Genomic DNA, 16,285 nt, shown 5'->3' on the forward strand with positions numbered 1-16,285 from the left:
AGTTTAGGAAACCATACCAGAAAAAATTCCAAATAGCTCGTGTAATTTTTTAAATATACCTAAACATAAAAGAATTTAAGGAATACAATGCAAAAGAGACAAGGTTAGTAAAAATACTGTCAAAGGAGTTTTTAAGATTTATTTATTTGTTTGTTTATGTCTGTGTGAGTGTGTGCATGTGTAGGTGTTACAGAAGAGGTTGTTAGAGCCCTCACAGTGGGAGTTACATGAATGTAAAGATGCCTGCCGTGTCATGCAAGTGCTGAGATCTGCAATAGTCAGTCTCCACAGGTGTGCTCTTGTCTGCTAAGTCATCTGCAGCCCTCCAGAGGCTTTCCTTCAGTTGGTGGAACACTTGGCTGTAGATGTCATGGAGAGCAAGGGTCACACAATGCTTTAAAAGTCCCTGTGGGCTGGGCGGTGGTGGCACAGGCCTTTAATCCCAGCACTCGGGAGGCAGAGGCAGGCAGATCTCTGAGTTTGAGGCCAGCCTGATCTACAGAGCAAGATCCAGGAAAGGCACAAAGCTACACAGAGAAACCCTGTCTCGAAACCCCCCCCCCAAAAAAAGTCCCTGTGGAAGGGCTCTCAGAAGGTGACCTTTACGTAAGAAGTAAAGTTCGTGATCTCTTCAAATTTTGAATGAGAATGGACCAATAGGCTCATATATTTGGATGCTTGGCCCCCAATGATTGGAGCTGTTTGGAAAGGATTAAGATATATGGCCTTGCTGGAGGAGGTGTGCCAATGGAGATGGGCTTTGAAAATCCAAACCCCCATACTGTTCCCAGGTGGGCTAAGACTCTCTGAGGCACTATGTCAGCACCATGCCTGCCTGCCACCGTGCCGTCTTCCTAAACGTATCTTCTAACCCTTTGGACCAAGAGCCCCAAGAGACTCTTTTGTTTTTGTGTTTTGTTTGTTTGTTTTGAGACAGGGTTTCTCTGTGTGTCTTTGCGCCTTTCCTGGAACTCACTTGGTAGCCCAGGCTGGCCTCTAATTCACAGAGATCAGCCTGGCTCTGCCTCTCGAGTGCTGGGATTAAAAGCGTGTGCCACCACCGCCCACCACCGCCAGGTGAGACTCTTTCTTTTACAGGATACCTTGATCCAAGGGATCTTATCACAGCAATAAAAAGGTAGACAAACGCCCAGGAGTAAGTTCTTTCCATTGAGAGTGAAAGGGAAGGTGGAGTACTGGATGTGATACTTTTTCTAACTGGGGAAATCACTTGGTTTTAACTCTCAGTAATTAAGCTATTCATCTCTTGGGAGCTCGCTATAGAAACACCATATTTTTACATTTTTACTTTGTGTTTTTGTACATTTTATCTTTTTTTTTTAATTTTTATTTATTTATTATGTATACAGCATGTATGACTGCAGGCCAGAAGAGGGCACCAGTTCTCATTACAGATGGTTGTGAGCCACCATGTGGTTGCTGGGAATTGAACTCAGGACCTCTGGAAGAGCAGTCAGTGCTCTTAACCTCTGAGCCATCTCTCCAGCCCTATTTTTATTTTTTGTTTGAGACACTGTCTCAAGTATCTGAATCTGGCTTGGACCTCACTTTGTGGCTAAGAATGACCTTGAACTCCTGACCCGCCTTCCTCCATCTCTCAAGGGCTTGAACTACCTGTGTGCACTGCCATACTTGCTTAGTTATCAATTTTTAAAGTCCTTTCTAGGGGTGTGTAATGTCTCCCTTTAGCAGCGACAGATTATGTGGTATCTCACCCACTTTTGTAGGATGCCTAGTAATTATTTTATTACGAGATAATTGGGTTCTCCAAAAGAGATAGATCTTAGATTTAGTGGAGTTAATGGGAGGGTATTTAGCTAAGAGAGTCAAAAGCTTTAGTCAGTTTTGATAATCACTTGTTAAGCTAAAGGTCTGAAGATCATAGGTGCTATGAAAACTCTGTATAATAGACCAGAATTTACAACTATACTTTAGTATTTGTCCATTAAAATAAGTAGCACGATTATTGCATGGCTTAGCAGGAATGCCCCATGTAGAAATAATTTCGTCGAACAGAGTTTTCCTACACTAAGGTATTTCTGATAAGAGGAAACTTGAACCCAGTGGAAAGCACACAGACCTAGTGTTGACTTAGTCCTGCCCTGGCAGGACAGGCGAGGGGGCAAAGCACAGACCCCCGTTCCCCCAGGCTGCATTACTGCTTTGCTGCTGCAAGTGTACAGCTATGAGCAGAAAGCAGATCTTACTCTTCGATCTTTGCATCTGATTTGGACCCAAAGAATTTTTAATAACTTCTATCTAGTGAACTTAATCGTTTACACATTCTCACTAGGTTTCTCTCTCACAGATCTTAGACCATATGCTAACCTTCTCATTTTGGTTGGCTTCACCTTTTCTGTTTTTGGAAAACCTTTGACTTTAGGACAAAAGTCTTGTGTCAGAAGATAAAATCCTTTCTTAAAAGCATTACCTTTCTCTTTAACCTCCTTTGTTAAAAATAAATAAATAAATAAATAAAGCCCATGACTATAATTTTTGTGTCTTATTCGCATAAAATTTTTAAACATTTTTCTTAATAAAACTACTCTTTATGTTATAAATGAAGACCCAGGAAGCTGCATCTGAAACTCAGCCAGAAAATGTTGAGAGTCGTAGGGAATTTTTTTTTGCTTTTACCAGCAAACTTGATAAAGATTAACAGGCATTCAGAAATACCCCTTGCTCAAGAGCATTGCTTTCTCTTTGGTGCCCGTAAGGCAAGAGACAGACGGCAGGGTCGAACTCAGACACCTCTGCCTCTGTCTGTGTCTGTCTCCTGCAGTCCGGTTCCTACCTGACTGTGTGTAACCATGTCAGTCACTCAAGAAGTACCCATCCATCTAACCCATTTCACACCCTCTTCAAAGCTGCAGGCTCCGATAGGTAGTGTGTGTGCTAAGTCTTGAGTCACTATGGATTCTAGGAACGAAAAGGCCACCCCAAAACAAATAATCCTCCATTTGAAGTCAGCAGCAGTCATCTCCTGGCAACAGCTTGTCCTCTCAAACAATAGAGGACTTGAGTCCTCAGGAGGCGGAGGTAGGTGGATCTCTGAGTTATAGGCCAGCCAGAACTACATAGGGAGACCTTGTCCCCCATCCCAAATGAATACTACGTCTGTGAGACAGCAAGATGGCTCAGCCAGTAAAGCCTGGTGGTCCAATCCATGCCCGGGACCACCTGACAGAGGGTAGCACTGACCGCCACAAGTTGTCCTCTGTGGTTCACGTGCACACGCTCACACATAGGTAAATAAGACCTCCACAAGTTCTTGTTAGAGTTGTAAGTCTTAAGTAAAACCCTCTAAATTCTGGTTTCCAGCAAGAATATCTAGTAATAAACACAGCTTAACAGGCTAGCAGACAAAAAAACATTATGTAAACTCAAGAGCTGTCACAAGGGCAAGGTAGACAAACAGCGCTCATCATACAGCTGTGTTAAATCAGGACCAGAGTACACTCTGCCTCAAAACAAGGAAGCAGTTTCATCTCTCTGCCTCTGAAGTGTGAGAGACCCCGTGAAAGGTGAAAAGGCCAAAGAATGAAGCCTGTTGTACAGACTTAGCCTAGTATTTTTCCCATTTAAAGAGCTAATTGGGCCGGGCGGGGTGGCGCAGGCCTATAATCCCAGCACTCGGGAGGCAGAGGCAGGTGGATCTCTGTGACTTCGAGGCCAGCCTGGTCTACAGAGCTAGTCCAGGACAGGCTCCAAAGCTACACAAAGAAATCTTGTCTCCAAAAACAAACAAACAAACAAACAAACAGAAAAGAGCTAATTGGTAGAGCAAGCTATGCCCTTCCAAATGGACATTTTTAGTAAAAGTCAGAAACCTTGCTTTGTAGATCAGTGAGGTTCTGGAAACTTGTTAACAAATCCTGGAGGCCCTGAGCTGACTTTGGCACACTGTGTGCAGTTTTCAGGCAAGTTCTGCCCAAACGTCTAGAGTGCTGGGAGTCCTTTTTCTCTAGGCTCCATCGTAAAACAGTCCTCGAGAGCCTTTCCTTTGACCCAGAGTTGTTTTGCTTGGGGATTTCTAGAGAAGGAGTAGCAGGAGGGTCCTAGACAGGAGGAGGAGGCAAGTTCGGCAGCAGTAGCTGAGCAGAGGTGAGAAAAATCATATTCTTGAAAATCCATCAGTTTTGATACAGCTTCTAAAACTTTCTTAACTTCCTGTTTTTATACATCTCATTTTTTATTGTGGTAGTTTCTAAAGTTCTCTTTCATATTTTTATAAACTAGCATCATCATTTCTCACGTTTTTTAAATTCCTTAGTACGCCCATTTATAATCTTTAGTTCTATTGCTTAGGACTTTTATTTAGTTAAATGTACATTATTTTCATAGTTCACCATTTAAAAAAAAAAACAAAAAACCCTGTAGGTTAGATTTCCAGAGTTGTGGAACATAAGACTAGCTTGACTACCAAACACTTTCTCCTTCCTTGAGTTTCAATTTCCCTTTTTTTTTTTTTTTCTTTCTCAAAAATTGCAACATTCTATGTTTTGGATCAAATATATGCTGCATTGATGAGAATAGCCTCACCCCAAGGCTCGTCCTTCTCACTGTGTCTCATGTTTATCCTGTATATTCACAGGAATGTGGGGGCTGACACACTGGTGGATACCCTGTGTGTACATATGCTAGCCTGTGACAACACACCACACTTGGGGGTTGGAAGCAATGAGGTAGATTGTCACGGGCTTTCAGGGAAGCCGTTGCATGCCCTGAGAAGTTTCCCCTGACTCCTCTGCCCTTTTGGGATCTTTATGTTCAGGAAGTCATAGAACTTCTAAGCTAACTGAAGCAAGGTTGACAAGAGCCACAGAACTAGACCTGGGAGAAGACAGCAGAAAAGGACTGAATGCTTTGACCACATCCTCTGAAAATAGTATGAGGGTAGCTAACAGCCAGCTCGGAATCAACCAGCAGACCATGGCCTGAAGAAAAGGGGCCTCAGCACCAGGAAGAACTCACAGTCCCATTGAGGAGCCAGCGCAAACAGGTGGGCACAAAGGGTACAGTGACATTGCAAGTGAGAGTGGGTCATCCTGGGGCCCGTATTTGACTTCAGAACGCAACACAACACAGCTCTGGACTCAGTAAGACAGTTCATTCTGAGCCAGATATGAGGGACTGTACCCTAGAAAAGTGTGCCAACCTAAACTTGGTCACAAGAACTTGTTACAGCTGGAACAAAAGTCATCAAGGGTTTGCCAGATACATTGAGGGCAGTGGCGCTGGGTCTCAGCAAAGCAGGTGGAACTGCTGTAGATTTCAGAGGCTGTCTGATGGTGTTCTTAGCTTTGGTGTCAGTGAGAGCTAGTGGTCTGCTAATACATTCCACAGGTTTCCCCTGAGAGTTGACAGGGTTAGACACAGGGACAGGCGATGCATGACTATAAAGGGAACAGAGGTTGCCCAAGATAATTTTTGCTCTGGATCTACATTTCAGCTCTCCATAGTCAGGAAGTTCTGGTCAGCCACTCAGCTTTGTAAAATCTTGAACATAGGTGTAGATTTTTTTGCTGGGAACTTCATTTCATAGTACTTAATGTTTATGCTAGAGCTAAGATGAAGAAACATGCTGTTCATTTATTTTTATAGCTCCATAGTACTCTGTATAGATGAACCGAGTTTGTTTAGTGAGTTCTCTGTCGAGTAACCCTTTGTACTAATTTTCGGTCTTGCTACTATAAATAGTTTTGATTGCCTTGTACGTTCATCTTTTCCCGTTTTTGCTCATATACTTTTGAGACAGATTCCTACAAGAGGGCTTTCATAATCCGAGAGGGAATACACATGGAGTTAGAGAAGATGCTGTGTGCAGACTTTGACTGGCATTGTATGGTGGACTGCTCTCTCAGAGCTGTGCCAGTGGAGCATGTCCATATTTTCGGGTTTCCCTAGTTTAGGCAAGAGATAGATCTCCTTGCAGTTTAGCTGTCGCTCTCTTGGGAGAGAAATTGAGCTGCTTTTCATATGTTAAAGGACCATTTGCATTGCTTTTTTAGTTCTTAAACAGCTTCCTCTTGCGAGTCTTCTAGATGAATAGATTCAGCTCTTAGAAGACCTGGGGGAGCAGTAAACAGAGCTGGTGTTGGAGCAGTGTTGAGCCTTCTCGAGGTCTTCTGGAGCTTCAGAAGACCTGTGCTGTCCTAAGCCCCTGTCCTTCCTCGCCCTTGGCACTCCTGCTCTTCATACCCCCCGAGAGACACCAACTGGAGCATGGAGCCAGGCTCTAGGACCAGGCTTCTTTAAACTGTTTAAATCACCACGGAACAGAGATCTCTCATTGGCTTTAGACACGTGTTTGCCTCTGTCTGCTGGCACAGGGCCAGGCAGTCCAGTGGCTTTCTGTTGTGGTTCTTAGGTAACAGGTGCCCCACCCAGCACAGGTCCGCTGCTGAAGCTGTTGGACACACATGCCCCCCTGCTGCCGCCCCTGGCCTGTGATCTGTAAACAGGGCACCGACATTGTGTTCATCTGCCGCTCTCAGAATTGCTGCTGAGAGAACCAGGTCTCTTCCCACCTGGGCGTGTGCTAAGGGCCATTTGCATTTATTTTTTATTCTTTAAATAGCTTTCGCTTATGAGTCTATCCAGTTTCTTCTTGGCAGAACCAGAAGCCAAGCTGGTAAAGGGAGTTTGAGAGCTGCGGTTGGAAGGTTCAGACACGGGCTAGGCAAGGAGCTGAGAACAGATGAGTGGTACAGAGGCCAAACAGCAGTCTCCTCCAAGCAGCCTACCATCTGACTCAGGGGTTATGGGAGGCACCTTGACAAGGGTAGACATTTGCAGGTTGGGGAACAACAGACAGACTGTGAAAGGGTAGGTGTTTAGTTGACATCTGAAGGGCCCTCAACACATCCTCCCCCCCCCCCCCCCCCCCCCCCCCCCGCCCTGGTAAGATAATGGCTTTGTGAAGAATGGTGTTTTGAAGTTAGATCTTGAACTGAATACATTTTGTTGAGCGTAACGTGCTAATTTATCTAGCAACAAAAGTAGGTAACATGTATTTCCCTCCAAGGAGTTGAATGCAGGGAGTAGGTGGACTGTGATTGTGACTCATTTAAAGGTACTCAGATTGTTACAGTATGTTTGAAGTGCTGTAAATTTTCAGGAAAAGCAAACAGTTGGAAATCAGGCCACAAATGGTCTTTGCATCCATTAAACTAGGGATGTATCATAACTCATGTGCTTTATAACTTTGTTTAGAAAAATGTGTCCTCTGCCACAGAATCACAGATTTGGCCTTGGGGAAGTTCATTAGCATATGAAATGAGAGTGTGACTAGGAGCTGCCATCAGGTTTCACAGGGTGCCCTGGGGCCTTAATGAAGGCACCACTAGGATTGTGCCAATAAGTTTCCACAGTGGTGTACCTGGGGGCTGTTCCTTCCCAGGCCATTCCTCAAACCAGATAAGAAGGCTATTTCTGTCAGTGAAACTTAACTGTTGAGCTATGTAAACCACTTGACATTAAGTAGACACTTATTAAGAGTCTGCCAAGTGTATTTTAGGCACTCTGGAGAGGAGACACGGGTGTAGTTTCTGCCTGGGAGGTTCATGTGTGCTGACAGAGAACGACTTAGAAGAGGGCAAGCAACAGCATGGTGAAGGAGGTTGTGTAGTGGGAGGTCTCGGCAGGTGCAATAGGGACGCTGAACTGAGCAGGAGCTCTAGCCTGGACTTGAGGGGACGGGGTTAGGAGAGCCCCTGGTGCAGGACAGTTGACTTTTGACCTCTGCCAAGTGTATGTAGTAGGGAAAGGAGTGCTCTTGCTTGCTTGACTGCTACAGGCTCCCTCTGCTAGCTTTGTCCACCTTTGTTTCCATGCTATAGAGGACTTGGGTGCCCCATTGCTTTCTTCCCTTTATTTCTGTGTCATTATTTTTAGTGTGGTGTTTGGGTGATGAAGGGGAACAACATGGGTAAGGAAGGTTTGATAACAGCACCATGGTCAGCAGCACTCTTTGGATGCCCTCTCTTTGTACATTGAGGCAAGTTTTGGTTTATTGACCACCATGCTAAGAATATGGAATGTGAACAGAAGAGTCTCTTCAGCAAACAAGGTTGGGAAAACTGAATATCCACATGTGTAAGAACTCAAGTTTAAATGAATTAAAGACTTAAGCATAAGACCAGAGACTATAAAAAAAAAGCACTAAAGAAAATACCTGGGGGTTGCCGAGCATTAAGAAGACAAACTATGCATTGGTTTAGTTGTTTTTTCCTTAACCCCGAAAGGGAATACAAGAAAAGCAACAGGGTGTAGAGAAGAGGGCCCCTCTCCCTGTTTTCTGTAGGAATGTGACTAAACACTAGTAAAAACTATGGGAGTTTATCAAATCTAAGTTACTATCTAATACACTCTCACTTCTGAGGTTTTGCTCAAAAGATTAAGGCAGTTTAAGAGATGCCTGTGTAGGCAGATGTTTCTGTCCTGCCTGCCAGCTCCCAAATAACCACATGGAGACTTATTATTAATTATGAAAGCTCACCAGTAGCTTATGCTTGTTTTTAGCTAGCTCTCATAACTTAACCCACTTCTGTTAATCTATGGGCTGCCCTGAGGCTCATACCTCATCTATGCACTGCATATTCTACTTGCTCCACGTATTATGGCATCTCGTCACTTCTTCCTAGCATCCTCTGTGCCTGGAAATCCTGCCTAGCTATTGGCCATTCAGCTTTTTATTAAACCAATCAGAGTAACACATCTTCACAGTATACAAAAAGATTGTTCCACACCATCCCTGCAGCTCCTGTGAAGATGGAATACAGGCATGTGATAGGTTACAGTATGGTTTTTTTCCCCCCAAAGATTGATTGATTGATTATGCAGAAGAGGGTGCCGGATCTTGTTACAGATGGTTGTGAACCACCATGTGGTTGCTGGGAATTGAACTCAGGACCTTTGGAAGAGCAGTCAGTGCTCTTAATCTCTGATCCATCTTTCCAGCCCCTACAGTATGGTTTTAAGAGAAGGGAATCCTGTCATGTGACAGTGTGTGGAACTGGAGATCATGTTCAGCGGAGCAAAGCAAACACAGAAAAGGCAAATACTGTGTCACTCACCTGGGGGATACAACAAGATGAGCTCACAGACTTGGGAGTACAAGAGTGGCTACAGAGGCTGGGGTGAGAGAGTGAGGAGGTGATTGCCAACGGGTGTAAATTCCTGGCAGAAAGAGTGTGCTGAATATAGTTAATTATTATAAACTTCAGATTGCAAAGAGGAAATTTCAAACTTGTTCATTACAAAAAGTTAAATATTTGAAGTAAAGGAAATAATAACTGATTTAATTTAATTATTTCATATTGTATTAATCAACTATGGCACTACTTGCTACCACTTAAATTAATATAATTACAAATTGCTAATTACAGCTTAAAAAGTACAAACAATATAGGAGTGCATGTAGTAAAACAGAATATTCCTGTTTAACTTTGATTCATTCTGGTTAGCAATAAAATTAAATATCTTTGTGTGCTTCTTGCCCCTTGTAAGAAAATTTAGGTTTTAATTTTTAATAATTGCATATAAATGTTTGGGTGTGGGTGTGAGTTTCTATATGTGAATGTGCATTGCCCATGGATATTGGAAGAGGGCATCAGATCCCCTGGAACTGGAATTACAGGTAGTAGTGAGCTGCCAGATGTGGGTACTGTAAATCAAATCCACATCCTCTGCAAGAAGAGCAAGTACCCTTAACCACTGAGCCATCTCTCTAGCCCCCATTACTCTTTTTAAAGAATTTCCTCTTGACATGTTCTTTGCCTACTTTTCCTTTTGACTACTTAGCTGTTTTAGTAATTTGTACATTATGGACATCCACTCTGTGCCTTTTAAAATATATTGCAAATATATTTTAGACTGAGTTAGCTCTTAACTTTACGTTGTCTTTGTTGTATAGAATTTTGTATATTGTATCTCTCAGTCATTTGTTTTCTTGCTTCTAGATTTTGTGATTCACTTAAGAACACGCAGCCCTCTTCCATCCAGCCATAGTATAAAAACACAGCCATGCCACCGAAGTGGTTGGAGGCCATTTGTAGTGTTGCCATTCAGTGTGCTTAGCATTTTTAAAGTTTCATTTGTGTTTGGGGTAGAGATTTAACCTTTAATTCTAAAATATGGGACTAGTTATCTTGAAATTCTTCATAAAATTATTTAGTCTTTTTTTCCATTGCTTTCAAATAGCACATGTCATGGCTTTGCATATCCATTATAGCTTCTCTATTTTGTGAGCTATTTATTTATTTATTTTTTGTCATATTGAACATCTATACTCATGGTTACTCAACTCTCTAAAAATTTTAGGCCGTTCTTCAAATTTTCTTTTTCAATGCTCTTGAAAATCAGCTTGTCAAGTTTGACTCTACAGAAATGTTTTCAATGAAACAGTGCGGATGCTGAGAAAGGACCAGTGCTGTGCTACTGAAATGTGTGTCGGAAGCTCAGATCATAGTGTCAGCAAACTCACTTTCTTTGAACAACTCTCTTCTTGGCATGGAGGTGGCCATCTTTCCCTGTGTCCTTTCTTGGCCTTTCACCTGTCTGGCCACTTCTATAGTGCCCATCATTTTATCAGAGTTTTATCTAAAGGCCCATCATTTTATCAGAGTTCTATCTGAAGGCCCATCATTTTATCAGAGTTCTATCTAAAGGCCCATCATTTTATCAGAGTTTTATCTAAAGGCCCATCATTTTATCAGAGTTCTCTTCTTGAAGGACCTGTGTGTGAGCTTCAGCATCTGAATTCTGGGGCATCTGAATTCTGGAGTGCAAGTTTAAGCTATGGTAGTATATAATGAAGACCAAACTGAAGAGTTGGAAATGTGGAGACATTTCCTAGATGGTAGATTCAAAGTAATTTTTCTTCATTTACATGTTTTCTGCGAATATGTGAAGCCTTTTAATAGAAATGGGGGGGGGTTGATGTTTGTGTGTGTGTATGTTTGTGCATGGGTTTGTATTGGGGTGATGCAATGCAGCTGCATATGTATACATGTAGAGGCCTTATGTCAATGTGCATATCTGTGATTGCTTTCGTTATCTTATTTTTTGAGATAGGATCTCTCACTGAACCTTGAGCTCATCAATTTGGCCTGCTTGGCTACCCAGTGAGCTCCAGGATCCACCTCTTTCTACCCTAGAAGGTCACAACACCTTGCTTTTTCATGGATGTGGAGATTGTGCTGAGCTCCTTGTGTTTGTGTCTGAAGTGTTTTACCAACTGAATCATCTCCAAGTCCCAAACGGAACTATTTCCATGTTGCCCTCTTTAAAAGAGAGACATGGCTGAGTGGCAGGCGGGGCCAGTGGCTCAGAACTCTTAACTATATGGTCTGTTCAGATGAGAATTGTCCTTTTTGTGGGTGAGGGAAAATGCTGGCCTGCAGTGTGGCGACTCACCTGATACTCCTGCAGAATGAACCGAGTACTGAAGAACCTGGCTGGAATCTGTGAAATACCACAGAGCAGCTACTGTGTGATTGAGTCTGCAGCCGAGTCTCAACAGTGTGAGGCTGGGTGAGGAAAGACAGCGGATGGGGCCAGCGTGGAGTTTTACTAGCTTGATTGTGCTGATCTCACAGGCTGCTGCATATTTCAAAGCCCATTAAACGGTGCGTGTTCAACCTGTGCAGTTCAGTGTATGCCTGTGCTGTCCGCATGTTAGGGAACATGTTGTAAATAGGAGGGAGGGTTGGGAAGAAAAGATTCCCGGAGCCTTTGGGAACCAAGGTGTCACACAGTTACTAACATGAGGCAGGCTATGCTTTGGTGAGCCACAGGAAACTTTAGGATTTGGAGGCTGTGGAAGCAATTGCTTGCTGCAGTAAATGTTATGGGAGGGGTCCTACACCACTGGGCCCTTACTGCTTCATAATCCTGTGCCAGGGTGAGAGTGGGTCACTGATTTGTGGGAAATGAAGCAGTGGTATGAAAATGGGAACCTGTTAGGTGAGCCAGGCAGGGACACAGCAATCTTTTTGAATTTATTGGCTCATTAATATTGTGAAGATGGGTATGTTTCTTTTATAGCTGCATTAGATACTTACCTTTCTAAGGACAGGAATCGGTACAGTGCTGCAAGAGAGAATGTACTTAAAAATCACAACATTACCTGTGGTAAAATTATCATAAAAACTACCTAGTGCTCAAGCGGGCCATGACTACAGTTCTGCCCCCATAATGACAGGAAATGGTCGTCAGCGAAGTTGTTTTCCATGAAGCTGTGATGAAATCAACTAAAATGGTAATAAAGCAGAGCGTAGAAGTGAGGGACTCAAGTGAGGTGTAAAAATGCAGAAGGTGTTAGAATGTTCACATCTTCCAGAAATGAATCTGTAAAATAGTGAAGATGAATTGATTGAGATTTTCATTCAGAAGTGTTATCCCTGTGGTGGGTCCCAGAGTGCAGAGAGTCCAAATGCCTGTCCCCTAACCACAGCCCTGACAGGAGGGGTGCTGCTTGGCTGTGGTGATGGGTTTTGGTGGCAAGTGATAGTTAGAAAAGCTTGAAACCCCATTTCCTTCCTTCTGATTGAATCAGTCACCCTGGGCGCATCTTCATATTCCCGGTGTTGCTCTAATGAATTCATGTTCAGTAGCTGCCTGTTACAGAAAAGAGGAGGTGCCTGTCAATGACACCCCAGTGAACCATAGAAACAATAAAATACACATGATCAGAGATGTTTTATACTATAGGAGCAATATTCATATTGATACTGTATTCAAAATAACAAGTCTGCCCCTTGTCACTATTGCTGCCATCAAAAGGCACGATGCCAACTCCTCTCTGCCATGGTGTCAACTGTCTGGCCTTCCCATGTCCCCTCTAGTCCCATTTCAGAGTTAGCCTCTCAGAAGGCACTTTGACTCAAATCATGGCTTTCTGTTGCTCGTGGGTGAAGTTTAGAGTCTCACTACTGGTGCCAGCATATTGGCCCCATCTGGTACAGGTCCTTGCCTGGCTTTCTATGCTCAGGCTTGGCAGGACTTCTTCTCATCCAGAGACCACAAGGCCTTACCCTTGCCGCTCTTCCAGGGGTACTTCTTTATGCTCCTTTCTTCATACCCTCATCTCACTGCCTTGCCCTTCACTCTTATTAACTTGAATTTTCTAGCTATTGTCCCTTCTCTAGAAAAGTCTTCCCTACCTCTCTTTCTCCTAGTCTATATTAAGTTTCTTTGGTTTCTTTTTTTATAATCTTTTATTTACATGTAATAATTAGTTAAAAAATTAAAACCAAATGTTACTTGTATAGAAAAATATGGAATGCTTCATGAATTTGCTTTCATCCATGTGCAGCGCCATGCTAATTAATCTGTGTATTGTTCCAATTTTAGCACATGTACTGCTAGAGCAAGCACTGTATCAAGCAAGTTTCTTTGTTTGACATTCAGAGATCCAGAATGTTCCTCTTAGACTGCCTATTTTCGTTTGTAACTATAATTTCTTCACATGGTTTTCAATAGGAGGAACTGGTTTAGAAATGGGGAGGTGTGACCTGCTCTGATAGTGCCTGGATTCTTTTTTATAGATTTTTATTTATTTATTATGTATACAGCATGTATGACTGCAGGCCAGAAGAGGGCACCAGTTCTCATTACAGATGGTTGTGAGCTACCATGTGGTTGCTGGGAATTGAACTCAGGACCTCTGGAAGAGCAGTCAGTGCTCTTAACCTCTGAGCCATCTCTCCAGCCCCAGTGCCTGGATTCTTGACAAATAGAAAGGAAGGAAGGAGGGGAAGGAGGATGGATGGACGAATGGACAGACAAAATGACATATTTTATTCTGAGGATTAGCTTGACCAAATCCTGTTCCCACTCTGCCTTTGAATTTTTCTGTAATAAGGAAGACAGACTATGTTGAGTTTGGTGAATCTGTGACTAATGAGAACTGACTACATCAGCGAAGTCATTAAAAGATGCTCTCTTCTAAGCCTTTCTGATCCAGAACAAAGAGGGACTTCTCCTGGAGCTTGGGGAGACTTGTTTGGTTTTTAAATAAATCCAAAGTACAGCGTTGTGTTAATTGCAGACCTCAGATGATAATGTGTGCTCCTGGGCCGTGCAAGGCCTTCTCTTTGACAGTTCTCTTTGAGCCCTACTCTTGGCCCCTTCTCTGTATAACAGCTCTAGTGTGTTTAATTATTTCCTTAACATGTGCACTTTTTTTTTTTTTTTAACAGAATAAGGCTAATGGTTGGGGGGATATTTTTATTTTAAGAGCTGTTCTCTGCTGTGAGTCATCTAGTTTTTGCTTCTGTCATAGCCTATGCTAAGGCCTGTACATCACTGTGTCTCAGGGTTCCTGTGGCTGTGATCATCCCGTATGCTAAGGTCTGTACATCACTGTGTCTGAGGGTTCTCATGGCTGTGATCATCCCATATACTAAGGTCTATACGCCACTGTGTCTTGGGGTTCTCATGGCTGTGATCATCCCATATGCTAAGGTCTATACGCCACTGTGTCTTGGGGTTCTCATGGCTGTGATCATCCCGTATGCTAAGGTCTGTATGTCACTGTGTCAGCATTCTCATGGCTGTGGTCTTGTGTTAGTGAATGTCTATATCCCCGGGTGCTGGACAGCTGCCCTTTAGCATCTTGACATCTCCTGAGAGTCCTGTAGGTCAGTGCAGTTGTCCCCTCTTGATGCACTCTCCAGAGGGTCCCTTGTGTCCCCAGCCTCCCTCCTCTGGGGGACCGTGTAAGAGAGGGAGGTCCTTACATAGAAAGCACCACAGGCTCATCTTGCCCCATGCTTCCTGGTTACCTTGCTGTGGCATCGTTTGGGTTGAAATTGACACCTTATTTCTAGTCAGTTTCTCATTCCTCTATTGCCCCCACCCTAGTGCCAGCCACTGCTGTTCTCCTCCTCATCCCTGTGGTCTGTCCACTCAGCAGTGGCCTCTGACCCCTCTAGGCCATCTCACTGTTCTGTCTGCAGCCAAGGTCATCTGTCTGGACCATTCCTTTGCTCAGAATCATTAAAAAAATCACAGACTTTCTTACTTCACCTGCTGACGGAGAGGCATCCTGATGATGCTTACACTTGTGTTTCTTGGACACATGTTGCCTCAACATTATTGACTCACCTGGCTAATATTTATTTTAGAATTTTTATATCTATTTGCTTAAGTAAAATTGACTTACTCTTGACCATCTCTAGGCTGATTGGAAAGCAAAGCTATATTAAAATGCCTTGAAGCCGGACGTTGGCGGCGCATGCCTTTAATCCCAGCACTTGGGAGGCAGAGGCAGGCAGATCTTTGTGAGTTCGAGGCCAGCCTGGTCTACAGAGCGAGTTCCAGGAAAGGTACAAAGCTACAGAGAAACCCTGTCTCGAAAAACAAAAAAAAACAAAACAAAAAACAACAACAACAAAAATGCCTTGAATAGCCAGGCAGTGGTGGCACCTTTAATCCCAGCACTTGGGAGACAGAGACAGGCAGATCTCTGTGAGCTACCATGGTCCACCATGGTCTACAGAGTGAGATCCAGGACAGCAGGCCAACACAGAGAAACCCTGTCTCAGCGAAACAAAACAAGCAAAAAAGCCTCAAATTGCTTCCTCCTCTTTGCTTTGTCTGGACAATAAAATGCGCATTTTCCAACTCTTAACCTGGATGTCTTCAGCACTCTAGCTATGAACTTGATTGCTGAGCTGCCTTCCTTCAGGTTTCTTCCTAGCACTTGGCTGGGTAGGAGTTAACAGAGACCCCGATGGTCCTGGGGGGAGTTAGTGACTGTGGGCACAGAATGGTGTGATGGTGTGTGCTCCTGTGCCACTGGCAGCTGTCAGCAGCTGCATAGTGAGTTGGTATCTGTTGTCATCCAGTCTTCTTAGCCACAAAAATTGTGATATATACATGTGTCTAATAGGTCAGGGAGGAACCGGCCAGTTTCCTGGCCACTCCTCCATAGAAACATGCTTCTGGGCTTTACTCTTACATCCTTTCTGGATTCTTCCCTACTCCTGTATTTCTGATTTTTTAATCACCCCTGAGGGAAACTGAGTAATTTGAGCCTAAAAATAACAAGATTATCAGAGGGTGACTTTGGCAAGATTGGAATAATGGGCAGCCCAGGAAAAGGGTTTGGGCTCTGTACATTTGCCAGACACTGAGACTTAACTCCTGAAGGCAGGTGACTTCACCAGCACTCAGCTCACGACATTAGTCTCCTCACAGAGCAGCGGGGAGAGCTGGGCAGTATATGCCCAGTCTGGTTCACTGAAGCTACTTCAAT

General features: G+C 43.5%; 1 protein-coding gene and 1 non-coding gene across 2 annotated transcripts in view; one reads left to right on the forward strand and one right to left on the reverse strand.

The window, feature by feature from the left end:
* The window catches only part of Btbd9 (BTB domain containing 9), a 362,869-nt gene that overhangs the window by 243,267 nt on the left and 103,317 nt on the right, over nt 1-16,285 (forward strand). The gene's annotated exons all lie outside the window — the stretch shown is intronic.
* LOC118570139 lies at nt 13,296-13,401 on the reverse strand. The gene has a single exon (XR_004943137.1). It is a non-coding gene; the product is annotated as a U6 spliceosomal RNA (small nuclear RNA).

This window comes from Onychomys torridus, chromosome 18 (assembly GCF_903995425.1).
Source record: "Onychomys torridus chromosome 18, mOncTor1.1, whole genome shotgun sequence".
Taxonomy (NCBI): Eukaryota; Metazoa; Chordata; class Mammalia; order Rodentia; family Cricetidae; genus Onychomys; species Onychomys torridus.